This window comes from Epargyreus clarus, unplaced genomic scaffold (genome assembly GCF_041222505.1).
Source record: "Epargyreus clarus isolate Ecla_fem2 unplaced genomic scaffold, WU_Ecla_fem_2.2 ptg000021l, whole genome shotgun sequence".
NCBI classification, from domain to species: Eukaryota; Metazoa; Arthropoda; class Insecta; order Lepidoptera; family Hesperiidae; genus Epargyreus; species Epargyreus clarus.
The window spans coordinates 9,787,353-9,801,990 of record NW_027332228.1 but is presented as its reverse complement, the minus strand read 5'-3'; positions in this window follow the sequence as shown (position 1 = coordinate 9,801,990).

Below are 14,638 nucleotides of genomic sequence, written 5' to 3'. Positions count from 1 at the left end.
AGGGGAGTGTAGTGATTTTACCCATATAATTATATTTTGGTAACAATCAGAAAATCTGGTGAGTATTGCTTTTGAATGTTTGCGTCCAATTTTTACGAACGCTATTGTTTAATCCCACGAGGGCCGTGGATCGGGAACAACGAAACGCTGTTTCTAAATAAATAGTAAAGATCCCCATTGAATGGGAAATAGGGTTCTTTTGGTAACTTTTTACCCGACTGCCAAGGAAGGGTTATGTTTTTCGCGCGTATCTTGTATGTTTGTCTTTCTTTATTTGATCCGATCTAACAAACGGCTGGATGAATTTCAACAGTTAAAGTGTCATTATATTTGTCTCAATGACCCGAGTGTCCTTAGATAGGTGTTAGTAAAAAAAAAAAAAAACGGCGGATTTTTGGCGCGAAATAGTAACACATTTAAAAAAAAAAGTTAACCGAACCTATCGAGTAGGATATCAAATGAAAGGAAATTAAACGGAGATTATAAAAACATATTTGTATATATATAAAACAGTAAGGTGACTGACTGACTGACTAACTAAATGACTTTTTCATTTTTCAGAAATCAACGTACAGCCTAAACCAAGGACTTTACAGTTCTGAAATTTTGCACACAGGTTCTCTATATAGCTTGAATAAGTACTAAGAAAGGCCTTTTGGAAATTCTACCCTTAAGAGGGTAAAATAGGGGAAAACAGTTTTTTTTGAAATCCTTTAATTTTGAAGCAACTACTATAAAAAAAATTATTTGGCTTTCTGGATAGGAACAAGGACGCACTTATTTATCCCCCTCCGAAAAATCAACCCCGTAGAGGGTAAAATAAGGGTTAAAAGTTCATTTGAACTATCGTCAATTTTGAAGCAAACACTATGACATTTTGTATCAGGCTTGTTGGATAAAAATAATGAAATGCTACCTCTAATGAGGTAAAATAATTACCGAAACTTTGATTTACTGAAGTTATATATTTTATAGACCGTAAATGGTGAATTTTTTCGCGAAATAGTAACACGTTTTAAAAAAGTTAACCAAACCTATCGAGTAGGGTGTCAAAATAAAGGAAATTAAGAGGAGATTACACATACATTATATAATATATCTTATATATAAAATTCTCGTGTTAGTTACCGTACTCCTGCGAAACGGCTTCACCGATTTTCACCAAATTTTATAGACATATTCAGTAGGTTTGAGAATCGGCCACTATCTATTTTTTTTACACCTACGAGTAAGTAATAAGGGTTGTTCATTCTTAACATTTTTTTATTTATATGGCAACACAACGTTTGCCGGGTCAGCTAGTACATATATACTCGTATATACACATCGAGATGACTGTCTGACTAAATGAGAGAGTTGATGTGCCAGAGATCAACGCAAAGGGAAACCGCTGAACTTAAGCGTGCTGGAATTTTACACATAGGTTCTTTATATAGCGTAAATAACACTACGAGGATAAAATAAAATAGGATAATATTGTTTGAACATTTTTTGTTTTTGAAGCAGACACCTACTATGAAACTTTGTATTTGGCTTTCTGGATAAAAATAATGAAATGCCTATTTCACTGCTTTTGGAAATTCTACTTCAGCCTTTTTGGTGCAGTCGGGTTTTTGATTTTTTAAATTAATTACTTGTTAAAACAAGTACTTATCACTTTCTAGTTACCTAGTGCTTATTTGAATTAAAAGTGTGAGGGTATATTGTTATAACAATACTTTTTAGTTAATTTATGTTAATAAGAGTCTATTTAATTGCTGGTGAGCAGCAATGTAGCGGGAAACTATATAAAAAGAAAAAAGGATATTATGTTTTTTAGAGAATAAGATGTCATGGAATGAATTGTCAGAGAAAATAAATAATGGAGTTGTAATTGAATCTTTTATTGTATAAAATAGTATTTTAGAAATAATGAGCTTACATTAGGTATGTTTCATAATTGGGGACAGAGGTAGCCTTATGGTTCTTACTGCTCCTTGTTGGGAAAACATCGGATTCTAAGTCATGTAAGATTATAAAATGGGAGTAGATAGAGTGATGGTAACTACATAATTATTTTTTTTATATTATCGAACGGAAAGTATGTGATATTTGACAGAATTGTCAGCCGTTTAATGTCATGGTATAATTTAAGCGGAACAATGCCGACATGCGCAGTTAAGTAGTGCAAAAACACGAAATCGAAGAAAAGTGCGGAGAAACGTCGTAAATGATCTAAAACTACATTTCTTTAATATTTTTCAAACACGATAATAGATGACAGTGACAATTTCAACTGTCTAAACTGGTTACATTTTGTTGTTAGGAGTGAGTAATCTTTACTTATCTATGAACAATTTATTAAGTTTATAAATTAATTAAGACTCTATAGTTTTAAAAACTGTGATGATAAAGATATGAAGATATACGTTATGGTGAATATACATTAGCTTGGTACCAACTTAAATTGGTTTTCTAAGTATCCCATTTAGAGTTTTAACTCTAACACAGAACTAAGTTACTTACTGACCCGATAACAGGAAGCCCCAACTAAGCTAACATTGTGCAACTTGTGTAGAAGACGTTTGAAATTAGGTTAGAAATTTAGATATATTTTAAGATAAGAAAGTGTGCTTTGAGAGTTTTTAAGAACTTTTTAAGAAAACTCACACTTTTATGAGCACCGTCAAGTATCATGCCTATTAAGTATTTTTGTTTTTTTTTTAATTTTACTATACTTCACTTCAGTTAAAGTGGTAATAAAGATTATATATTCTTATACCATATATTCTTTTACCATTTCTACGAGGAATATATAAAATCAAGAACGAGTGACATTCACACACCACATCATCTGTGTAATAAATCTTTTATTTTAATGATAAATTAAAACATTGAAATTTGGTTTGAGTAAATCTTTCTTTACTTTGTATTAAAAGGGATACAATGATGTTTTGAGTATTGCTACGAAAATACCAAGATTATTTTTTTATTCAGCACATTAATATTTAACATCAAACAACAAATATTTTGAGCAAGAATTTGGATCAAACTTTTAACATATTTAAGTGATAAATAACGAATCTGAGCTTAAACTCGCAAACAAACTCTTCCATTTCCTTTATAAAGCTGTTTACGCAAGTGAGTAACACGATTTAGCGTAACAACAGTTACAGAACTCAGGGCCTGAGGCGGTTGTACAGTAGTTAAACTGCATCTATCAGATTGCGAAGATCCCAACGTTGAAATCTAATGGAAATGTAGCCCTGTCAGATTTACTGTATCCATCTAAAACCACACATATCGACGGTCCCTACGTAAAAAGCGACATGTCAAAAACGCAGTTTTACAGGAGAACGTAATTAATGTTCAAACCACTCTAGAAATAAGTATCTATACAAATATAAGAATATTTTTTTTATAATGTTGTTATAGCTTTCGAAAGTTTGTACTAGTATTGTTAAATATTGTTTATTTTTTATATTTACCAGAAAAACTGACAGATGCCTGTTTCTACGTGAAAACGCAAATAAAAGCATGCCAGACAAGTCTGAGATACTACTTTATACGTAGGAAACTGAAAACGGTATTGATATCTTACTCAGATTTTACATTGATGTCTTACTTTTGTAGGTTAGAAAAACAATAACATTTATTTTTGTGTTCTTACTTATTGTTTAAAGCGGAAAATATGCTTTTTAGACGTGATTTAAGTTAGACATGACCGCGTTCCTGCCGAGTGGCGCGCTTTTTACGACATCGTACAAAACGATAAGTATAGATATCCGCATTTACGACACCTATTTCCTGTAATTATCATACTTGTTCTCTTATACGAATGGTAAATCTAGTAAAATACATCATATTTAAAGAAAAATCTTATATAGGCATAAGCGCATGGACAACCTAAAGCCGAATATGCAATAAAAAAAATTTGCAATTTTTGACATGTCGCTTTTTTGGTGTGAGTGTAACAAGAAAGTTTTGTAACTTACCTTTTATACCTCATATCTTAATTTCCTTTCCGTAATACATATTTTATCATGGCATAAGTAATAATGTGCTTGACTACAGATATTAATCATATTCTATTTATTTTGATAAGGATATTCATGGACTCTATGACTACTTAAGATCGGATGGGTAGTATAGTCCGCGTAAAACTGCTAGTCCGCTCTGAATATAGAAATGAATCGCGTCGCCATAGCAAATTGTATGACTACATCTGCTCGCAACAACTTAGAACGGACTAGCAGTTTGGCGCGGACTATACCCTACTTGATACATCAAAAAAGTAATTAAATATTAATTTCAAAATTTTACATTTTCCATTCCATATACACAAAAGCACGAATTGATAACGTGAACATGGCTTTTATTTCTCATTCATTACTCCATAAGGAACAATACACATAAACCAGCGCAATTACGTAATTGGCGAATGAAAAATACATTTTCTCTTTCATATTTAAATTCATTGTGTGTAATATTGACACAAGTATAATATTTTAAGTTAATCCTTACAAAAAGCGCAATCCGATATTTAAATGCAACATTTAACAACTTTACATTTTTAATGAATGCATTTTAAAATGAGTATTATTTCGTAATTCTTGTTTTTATTTTAATTTATAAGTAACATATTCGTAACTTTCAAACGTTAGCTACGAATATTTTTTATTTCTCTATTTATTTTTGTATACATAAATGATAATGAACGAATACATATTTAATATTAATTTTGAAAACGACTTAATGCAATATAGTAAGTAGATTGCACTATTTAAAAAAAAAGGACGTGGCCGATGCTTTTGGCCGTTTTTTAGTTCATAAATACATTAGGTATCAATGTTAAAATTAGACAATTAGCATCTCTTTCCTATCACGCCTGTATATGTTCGCTAGCGTACATAACCAGCAGGCGTGAATTAATCTACTGCGGGCTCTTCGTGAGCCATTTACATGTGGTACGCGTGGGTGTGACGCGTATCATTGGCGTAACTACAAGGTGACAGGACTGGCAAAATGCCACAAGCCCCGGCTCACGGCCCGAGAGGCTGCGAGCTCAAAAGTGACCATAAAAATCTCCGACATGTGTCAATCAGCATATAATAAATTCTCTTGAAATGTTTATAGGTATGTGCATAAAACAGGTCGCCAAGAGCAAACAAAAATTTAAATTACAATACGACAAGTTTTCTAAGGGTACCCTTCAATGAATTTGCCATGGCCCTCATATGGTATAGTTACGCCACTGACGCGTGGACATTCACACGCTTGATAGGAAAAAGGCCCTCAAACTTAACGTAAACACGGATAAAACCGCGTGAAGAGGCCATATTAAATACAATTAGTACTTTGGAGTGTCTATCCCAACGAGACTGCTGAAAACAGACACGAATAATTAAATAATTTTCCGTCCGGGGAAAATATTACAGAAACAGTAATTAGCACTTGGAATTATAATTTTCCGGGAATTGCAAAGTTCGTTACGAATACAATATGAATAAATGCTTATTTATTAAAATTGATTAACGAAATTCATGACAAACATTAATGAAATATGAGCTTAAATGTTTGAATGCGTGTTTGAGTAGGTACTCGTCATATATATGTGTTATAAGGACAACATTTTATATAATCGACTTGGTTTGGATGACAGATGCATAGTTATGGTAATGACGTCATTGTATATCCAATATGGCGGACATCCCAAGATGGCAGAACATTTTTTTAAACACCATTTGTATTATGATTAATTAAAAGTTTTCTAAGAAGAATACTAAAAAACTTGCTTTTTAAATATTTGCATTTTAAAATTATTATAAGATTAGGTTCATCTAAAATATACAAACGGTGAACGATATTCCCAGTATTGTAACGTAATGTTCATTAAGTTGTTCTCTTGGTAACATTGTTCATGGGCCAAACCCTTTAACACTTTTAGTCTTGAGTTATTGACCGGAACTTTGAACCTACAATTACCGTTTGAATGGTAGCTAATATAATATTATTTTATCGTATCGTCTTAGATAATACGGCTTGGGATCACGGAATAACGACTTATAATAATTAATGTAAACAGAAACTTTGTGTAGAAACAATATCTTGTCGAAATAAATTGATAATAGCACTATAATTGACATCATCTAAATTGTTGTACCCATTATTTTTTGAAACAGAAGTAGCAAATGAGAATGCAGCCCACCTGATAGTAAAAGAACCTTGCCGCCTTGGTGAAAATCGGTAAAGCCGTTTCAGAGGAGTACGGTAACTAACATTGTGACACGAGAATTTTATATATAAGTAAAGCGCTAAGTGGTCCGCATGCTTTACGTTCATAAACTATATTCTTATGAAAATGTTTTTCCCCTTAACAATTTATTTTCAATTACCTTTATTGCAAAGTATTATGCTAAGCTCGGAACTTAGCGCGATAGATAGTGAACGTATCAAAGGCGGCTAGAGCTCTATACTCGTATACTTAGTATGAGTTAGATATTAAGTGTTTTTTGCTAAAGCTACGCAAAGTTATTTTATGAGTTGCATATCTCATGTTATTGTATGTATCTCATCATTATAAACAGTGAAGATTTACTTTCATTTTGTTTACTTATTTTATCGCCAATGAAAGAGTTAGGTTGTGATAAGTAATTCATTTCTAATACCCCACATAACTTTGAAAATTCTGAAGTAGGTACATGTCTGAGATTCGAATTTAAGACCCTCAGATTGTGAAGCCGAATTTCTAATCATTAAGGTAATTATTTATGTACTATTATTATGTATTCTTTAGTGTATAAATTTTAAAATGGATCGTACAAGCGTGCAACTTAAATAAATATAAATATCATGTCTATATGTCACAGGTCAAACATGACCTGACTGTTCGATGACAGACTGTATTATAAATTAGCCCCAGTTGATCCTTTGCAATTACTTCTAACATTAATATTTAAGGTATAATATATTCATAGTATTGCTGCAGAAACAATCCCACACCTCGTTTAACTAACCTTCCTGTGATTCAAACTATTTCGAACTATCCACTCGCCGTGAATATGGTGGACAAAACACGGTGATTTGGAAGTGTCAAACACGGTTAACTGACAATTGCGCAATTTTACACCGGGACACTCCTGTTGCTGTGTTGGAATTTTATTTAGTTCTGGAATATATTCTGCGACCAATATTCGTGTCGGTATATTTCCAAAAGCACGACAAGCGGTTCTAACTCAAACTTGTGTCCTTTTTTACACTTTTTATATTCCACCTGTAAGTATGTATGTATGTACGTATGGAAAAGGATGTAAGTTTCTAATGCAATTTCTTCTGACGAACATCTGTAATCAACCCCAGATAGATTAGATATTCCCACCTGAGGTCGGCCACAGATGCGCTACTTCTGAGGACAAAGTTGGAACACCTTGGAAAAGTCTGTCTCCCTTACCACACCCTTAAAAATGGAACACAGCAGCGCCTAACACTGCTGTTATAAGGTAGAAATAGGTGTGGCGGTACCGCCAGAGTCCAACCACAAAGGGTTCTACCACCTTCAAGTAAGAAAAGTAAGTCATCCTTACCACACCCTTCAAAGTGAATCAGCCAATCTAAATACTACTGTTAGTATGCAGAAATCCATGGAAAAGGTATGAGTACTACTTCTTGTTGGATAAACCTCGAAAATGATAATCCTATGTAACAAACCGGCAGGTGGAAATTCTGTGAATTTATTATTCGAATACAATAATAAGCATTAACAATCTCATTAATCATTTTTAGAAAGCAATTATTTGAGAAAACAATGTGGCGTTTCTAATAAATCATAATTCCTTCGTCTTTGAATATTTCTGTCGAATTAATATATAATAATATTTACAATTACAAAGTAAGACAGACGAGATCTAAGATAAAAATAAATATATTCTCTTACTGTTAAACAATGTACCTACATTTCTTTCATTATATAGCACTAAGGCGGCGTACACACGGTTACTGCACGTATTTTGTTGTTTTTATTTAAAACGCGCAATAAATCGGAGGGATTGTCAATTGGAATCAATTTTTCACGTGGTAGATTTTCATTCGTGTAAAAACAATTGACTCCACGTCAATCGACAAAAACGACTATTCGATAAAAATAGTGTCACCGCACCGTGTAAAGAAGACTATGTAAAACAATTCGCTACTGCAAAACGAGTGTTATACTTTCTACGATTCGCTCGTGATATAAGCTCCCTCACGTTTTCATTCTCAACTAAAGCGATAAATCATTTTAATACGCACGTAACTATAAAATATGGAAGGGTTGCCTGGGATACGACTCGTGCCTCGATAATTCGGTTATTCCAAATTGTTTATTCCAAAATTCAATTTTAACGATTGACAATTGCTTATGCAATATGCACCTTTACAAATACAAAACTATATAGTTTTGTGGCATACATATGCGCCGTTGTTTTTTTAATAAAATGTATCCTGCTCAAAAAAGTGCTATATAATACCGTGTGAACACATCGTAAAGACTAGCAAATACATAAAGATTTCATAGCGGGTCTCGGAATAATGTTGTTTAGTGGAACAATAAATTAGCTTTAAGGCGTCGTTGAGGGCACTGTCCATTAGGAAAGTTTGTCTTCGAGAGACCGAGTGACACGATTTAAGATCTATAAAAGAATAACTTTGTATCAAGGAAATGGACGCGTTTATTTCTTCTGAAGTAGTTTTCAATAGCCTCGAAATGTTGTATAATTTTAATACGATTCTGTGTTCGTTCTTAAAATTTCTACTTAAAACGATCAATCATCAACCCATTACTTTGCCACTGCTGGACACGAGACTTCCTTCAGAGTGCGAAGGGTTTTAAGCTATAGACCACGTCGTGGGTCAATTCTGATTTGGTAGACACACGTTAGAGGACATTTTTCGGAGCATTGTTCTGTAAGCTTCCATACGACATTTTCCTTAACTGTTACAGCAAGTAATAATGAATTTCTAATACGCAAATAACTTCGAAGGGACATGCTTAAAATTCGAACCCACGGCCCTCAGCTTGCGAGAGTAAGAAGCTGAATTTCAAACCAGTCGTTAAAAACCAAAAAGTAACGGTAGCCCAATGGCTATCACCACCCTTTTCGTTGTTCGTCTTGGTTGTTAGTTACTAAATCCAAGCTCAAGCCTTATAAATTGCTAACTTACTCTTCAAAACGCTTATAACTTACTACTATTTCGTTCTCTGCTCTGAAGGTGAGAACCAATCTTTTAAAACGACCGCCTTATTCCGCCGGTTACCGCTCGATCAAAGAGATGAACAAATTAACTTAGCCCGATGAAAAATGTGATCACAAGCGGGCCAATTCACTAACTTGAAAGATAAAAGTTCCTTTAAACTGAATATGGCATATTAATATTATAATGTGAAACGAGCAGGGGGATATTTTGCAATAAATGAGAAATTGATTGCATCGGAAATGGATGGCGGTAATGCTCTTACCGTGACTGAGGTACGAGTATTTTTACATAGGTAGGTGTACACATAGGTACTGATTCATTTTATTTGTAACGTAATGAGAAATTGAAAAAATATGTTGACACCATAGAATTTGACGCAGTAATAACGACGTAATCATTTTGTATTAAAACAAAAATATTATAAATTTTATTTGTATTTTGCCGCAATATCAAAAAAGAACTAGTGAAAAAATAAACATTATTTCACATTTTAGAACACCGATTATGATTACAAACTAAACAGTCACAATAACGGAACCACGAGAACACAACTACACCAACAAGGACTTATGTCCAAAACGAATATATTCTAAACCAAATATTAAACAGTTCACTGTAAAATTTTCAGAACAAGAGCATAGATTTTAGTAGACGCATAAACTATGAGACTTGCTCTCGCTAAAAGAAAACCTTCCCAGCATGAGTTGCGTCAATTGTAACAATGAAATGCAAAGTTTGAAGAGACTGGCGTACAATAAGAGCGACAGGTACAAGCGCCGTGAGCAAGATACTACAAAGCGCTGCGATGTGTGCTTAACTCTTCACCCACGTGTACTCGGGTATATAACGTGTATAACATACAACAAAAACACTAGTACGTGATCTAGCCACGTAATCATTATGTCCGTATCACTTTATAAAAAAAATATATAAAAATATTTTAAAAAATTGAATGTTGATAATGAGTATAAAATGCAATATAATATCTAATCACAACGACATCGACCAAAACAATAATAACATTTACATAAAATATCCTGTGCTAGATAGGAACACGAATTCTGTTCTAAAATTAAATATTGAACGACGTTGTAAAATATCGACAACAAGCGCATAGCTCTTAGTTAACTACGAAGCAAGCCCATGCTACAAGTAAACTTCCACAGCATGGGTTCTCTCAATTGTAACAATGAATTGCAAAGTTTGAAGAGACCGTCGTACAATAAGTGCGACAGGTACAAGCGCCGTGAGCAAGACACTACAAAGCGCTGCGATGTGTGCTAACTCTTCACCCACGTGTACTCGGGCACATAGCGTGCCTGTCATACAACGAACATAATAGTGCGAGATCTAGCCACGTAATCATTATGTCCGTAACATTATATATAAATATTATATAAAAATATTAAAAAAAATCAAATGTCGATAATGAGCATAAAATAAAAGCCACTACAATAATCACAACGACAACGACCAAAACAATACCAACAACAACAATAACATTTACATAAAATATCCTGTGCTAGATAGGAACACGAATTCTGTTCTGAAATTAAATATTGAACGACGTTGTAAAATATCGACAACAAGCGCATAGCTCTTAGTAAACTACGAAACAAGCCCATGCTACAAGTAAACTTCCACAGCATGGGTTCTCTCAATTGTAACAATGAAATGCAAAGTTTGAAGAGACCGTCGTACAATAAGTGCGACAGGTACAAGCGCCGTGAGCAAGACACTACAAAGCGCTGCGATGTGTGCTAACTCTTCACCCACGTGTACTCGGGCACATGGCGTGCCTGTCATACAACGAACACACTAGTACGAGATCTGACCACGTGATAACTATATACATCTGATTTTAATAAAAACACCATTTTAATACATTATGATTAAGGGAATATGATTATGCTGTGAAAATTGGCCACGAAAATGTTTAGAAAAAAATCTTCCTAAATTAAATTATCCTAAAACCAAATATTAAACAACTCAGTAGCTGTAAAATATCTATAACAATTGCATGGATATTAGTAAATATGTAAACACTACTAGACAATCTCTGATTATAAGAAAAGCTTCGCAGCACGAGCCCCGTCCATTGTAACAATGAAATGCAAAGTTTGAACAGACCGCCGTACAATAAGTGCGACAGGTACAAACGCCGTGAGCAAGATACTACAAAGCGCTGCGATGTGTGCTTAACTCTTCACCCACGTGTACTTGGGCACATAGCGTGCCTGTCATACAACGAACATAATAGTGCGAGATCTAGCCACGTAATCATTATGTCCGTAACATTATATATAAATATTATATAAAAATATTAAAAAAAATCAAATGTCGATAATGAGCATAAAAGCCACTACAATAATCACAACGACAACGACCAAAACAATACCAACAACAACAATAACATTTACATAAAATATCCTTTGCTAGATAGCAACAGGAATTCTGTTCCAAAATTAAATATTAAACGACGTTGTAAAATATCGACAACAAGCGCACAGCTCTTAGTAAACTACGAAACAATCCCTCGCTACAAGTAAACTTCCACAGCATGGGTTCTCTCAATTGTAACAATGAAATGCAAAGTTAGAAGAGGCCGCAGTACAATAAGTGCGACAGGCAAGCGCCGTGAGCAAGATACTACAAAGCGCTGCGATGTGTGCTTAACTCTTCACCTACGTGTACTCGGGCACATAGCGTGTCTGTCATACAACAAACACAATAGTATAAGAGCCGACTACGTTATCGTATCATGTACAAGTTATGCTATGTATGCTTCTCTGATTTTAATGAAAACACATTTTTATGATCAATAAATATTATGCTATCAAAATGCCCGGAACGGACAACGTATTTGTTAAATAAAAAAATATGTGTTTGCTTACTCTGAAAAATTACATCATATATATTTTCCTTATGCTATCTTTAATCAAATTAATTCATAGAAATATATATGTATTATAGTTTGAATACAAATGAAACTTAAAATAATAACAGATGGACATTAAAAACATAGAGTCAGATCTTAGACTATACTGTTTGCACTTGATACAACCATTCTGCATACTTTGCTTCAGGCATCCCAGATTTTTCGGCAGAAATATTAAAAACTAGCTTTTGCCCGCGGCTTCGCCCGCGTTTAAAAGAAAATAATATAACATACTAACATACATAAAACGTACCTTCAACTTTGCTAAAGATCACCACTTGATCAAATGCATAGTTTACGATTCAATCCTTACTAATATCGATTAAAATAATCGATGTTTTGGGTCCAAAAGATTTCGATTGCGATTCTCCGATTAATCGATCTTAGATCGCCATCCCTAGTTCCCGTGAGATTTCCGGGATAAAAACTATCCTATGTCCTTTCTCGGGTCTCAGACTATCTTTGTACAAAATTTCATTAAAATCGGTTCAGTGGTTTGGGCGTGAAGAAGAGACAACCAGATAGACAGGCAGACAGACAGACAGACAGAGTTACTTTCGGATTTATAATATTAGTAAGGATAAACTGAATAATACATATTTTGTGACAAAAACATTTTCATATTATATTATGATAGTTTTTATGCGCAATTATAGCGAAGTTCAATTTGTGTTCAAAATTTTTAGTTTCGTTAAATATTTACTTTTCGAAATAATAAATTATATTTATAAATTCGAAAAGCCCGGAAATATTTCATTGTAAATATTTGCGTTATCGAAATTAATTCTCTAGATAAATGCAGTAATGGCTACGAATACGTACAAGAACATAATATACTAATCTTACTTACTTATTTAATATTTACTTATTCAATGAGAAACTATTAAATATTTTATACGATTCTAATCATACACGTATTCATAGGAATACAAAGAAACAACCGCATTAGAGGAAAGCTTTTAAAAAAGAGAAAATCATAGAATTCACAATCGTTACAACTAGTAAAGGTGCACCGAAGACCATTTATAAGGCAGTGTAAAACTAAGGCATGAAAGAAACTGCCACCTGAACTTTTCAGACAATAACTTGGTAACGAGCACGCTGCCGAGTTTTAATAGGATTCTATCTAATAGTACATGGTACAGATCATGGACAATGAAACACATAGACTCCTATGCATAGCCTTCGGATGTTACATTACTTTAGTAAGCGCTGCCGTTTCTGATTTGCAGGATGGCGTAGGGAAAATATTTTTACGAGGCATTCTAAATAAGTCCTTAGTGACTTATGTGGGATAATTTACATGTGTAGGTCTTTGATAAGTGTAGGTGGGGGTAGTTGATGGGCGGCAATTGAAACTTACCAAATGGTAAATGCAGTTGGTCAAATAGATATTTGACCGCTTACTCGTTTGTAATTTATATTGCATAAAAAGTATTATAATTATCGTGGGTATAACCGCAAATACAAGTTGAACAGTTCAGTATGGTAATAATTTGCCTTTCACTTCTAAACTTTACAAACATAAAAAAAATAATGAGTCTGTTTGGAGTCTACCGTTTAGACGTCTACTTAGTCGCTTGGTCTCAGAGGGTACATGAAGCCGGACAATAGTTGCGATGTCTGAACGGACAATTTATCTTGAACGAGAAATCAAATTTCAATGTAGGAAGTACTTTCAACCAACTGCAGTCGTCTACTAATATTCCGAACTATATATATATTTTTTAATGATATAGGAGTAGCAGATGAGAATGCAGCCCACCTACTATAAGTGGCTACTGCCGCCCATGGACATCTGTAATAAATCCCAGATAGAATGAGATTCCTTCTTGAGGTCGGCCACAGATGTGCCGCAACTTATGAGGACTAAGTTACTCGTAGAACGCATCGGATTAGTATGGCTCCCTTACCACACCCCTCAAATCTACCACCTTCATTTTTTTCCTAACTACGGGAAGGAATGTATATATGTCTCTTTATTTGTCATTCTAGAGTACAAATGACTTGACAGATTCTATACGACGTGTCGTTGGATTTGTCTAAATTTTGAGAGTAGCAACATTATCTCCTTTTTCAGATCATTATATTTTTAAGCAGTAGGGTATTATAAAACATTAAAATAATTACTTTACGTAGAACACGAGTATACAATTCGTTCGATACAGTCAAATGAAGGTAGCCAATTGATATTAAATATAGCCGACATAAAATGTCCTAATGTAGGGTTGCTGCCCTTTTTTATTTCGTAGTACTGAGTGCGGGTCTCTGCTTACAACGAGGCAAAAATTGAGAGCATACTCTACTACATGATCCAATTAGCATTGGTAGACAAAGTATAAGAAAATGATATGAGTATGTGTAATTTTTAGAATAGTCTGGTAGTTGACACTCAATCTCCCAGGCCTGTAACTGATTTTCAGTTTTTTCTATATTCAAAATAAATTAAATCGTCCTAAAACGTGAAGGAAAACATCGTGAATAAATTAA